Source organism: Dipodomys ordii, unplaced genomic scaffold, assembly GCF_000151885.1.
Source record: "Dipodomys ordii isolate 6190 unplaced genomic scaffold, Dord_2.0 Scaffold138, whole genome shotgun sequence".
Lineage (NCBI taxonomy): Eukaryota > Metazoa > Chordata > Mammalia > Rodentia > Heteromyidae > Dipodomys > Dipodomys ordii.
This window is the reverse complement of record NW_012267354.1, coordinates 2613810-2615715: the sequence shown is the minus strand read 5'-3', so window position 1 is coordinate 2615715 and position 1906 is coordinate 2613810.

The following is a 1906-nucleotide window of genomic DNA, read 5'->3' as shown; positions in this document are numbered from 1 at the left end:
CATCATATCAACAATAGATATTTCCCCACAGGTCTGGAGGCTTGACATTCATGATGGATGGAGCTGTGGACAGATTTGGTTTCTCCTGAGGCCTTGCTCCTTGTCTGACAGCTGCCTTCTTGGATCTTTCCAGCTGCCTTTTTGTGTGTGCGCATAGTTATCCCTGTGTCTTCTTACAAGTTCATCAGTCCAACTACACTTAGAGTCCCAACCTTCTGGCCTCATTTAATCTAATTACTTTGTTTTGTTTTATGTGCTGCAGGTGTGGTTAAACTCTAGAAAGGAAGCCAAGGCCTCCCCCACGTAGTTAAACTCTCTCTCACTGAGCTACAATTCAGGCCCTTTAATTCACTCTTTACAGATCCTTAGGATCCCAGAACTGGGAAAGTGAGAACAGGATTGAAAGTTTGAGGCCAGCCTGGGAAGGACAAGGGAAATGAGAGAGGATGAGAGGAGGGAAGGGAGGAAGAGAGAGAGGGAGAAGACCAGAAAGAGAGTGAGAGGAGAGTTAGAGGGGAAGGGAAAGGAGGAAAGGAGAAGATGGGGGGAACCCTCTCTCTGAATGCAATGCCGTAGATGATATAGGATCTGACTTAAGGCCAGTTTTCATGCTTTGATCTCAAATCTTTTTTTTTTAACCCTTTAGTTAAAACTGTAGCTAAAGCAGCACTTGTGAGGTTCCTTTAAACCAGTGTTTAAGAGCTGATAGGAACACAGGTGACCAGTTTCTAGAACCAGTTTCTACAAAGCCCATAGCCACTTTGGTAAACCTAAGAACCAAAAAACATTTCACTGTTCCCTTTCTTCAGCCTTTAAGAGTAACCATAAGCACATTGGTAAGTGTCACCTAATATGTGGTTACTGATAGGGCTTGTGGGAATTTAGAAGAAATTCAGACACAAAACCTGTTAAAAGACAGTTTACCTGATTGCTCCTTTGTAGCTGTGAGGGTATAGAGGCAGTGAATCTCCCAAGTTCTCAGAAAAGTCTATATTTCAAAATGATATGTATTGTCAGGTAATAAAACATTATATATATATGTATATGTATATATATATATATATATATATATATATATAGAATATAGAATAAAAAAGCAAAATGTCCACTAGCTACCTTCACCAAGTTCTTCATCTGGGAGTTGAGGATTGCTTCACATGAACAAACACAGAAGGATACTGGGGACTCAGGCCTGTAATCCTAGCTACTCTGGAAGCTGAGATCTGAGGATCACAGTTTGAAGCCAGCCTGGGTAGAAAAGACCCCATGAGACTCTTATCTCCAATTAACCACTCAAAAACTGGAAGTGGAGCCATGGCTCAAAGTGGTGGAGCACTAACCTTGAAGGATAGCTCAAGGATAGCACCCAGGCCTTGAGTTCAAGCCCCCTTAACTGCCAGAACTCAAACAAACACTTCTGCATGTGGCAAGCTGTTCAGTCTTCTGTCTGTGCCACCAAAGCCTAGATAACATTCCCAAATCTTCCTGGGTGTCTCAACCCTCAAGTGAAAGAATTCCTTCTTCAGTAGGCCACTCTGGACAGATTACAGAGTCCTTACCTAACAGGCATTCAAGAGCTATCAGGTAAATGCATATGATGTAGGCTACATAGATGACAGGGTTACTAGGAATCATAAGTATTAAAAGGGTCAGACTCGGCCTGGAGCTGGTGGCTCATGCCTGTAATCCTAGCTACTCAGGAGGCTGAGATTTGAGGATCACAGTTATCTCCAATTAGCCACCAAAAAGCTGGATATGGAGGTATAGTTCAAGTGGTAGAGCACCACCCTTGAGTGACAAAACTAAGGGACAGTGTCCAGGCCCTGAATTCAAGCCCAGTACTAGAGGAAGGAAGGAAGGAAGGAAGGAAGGAAGGAAGGAAGGAAGGAAGGAAGGAAGGAAGGAA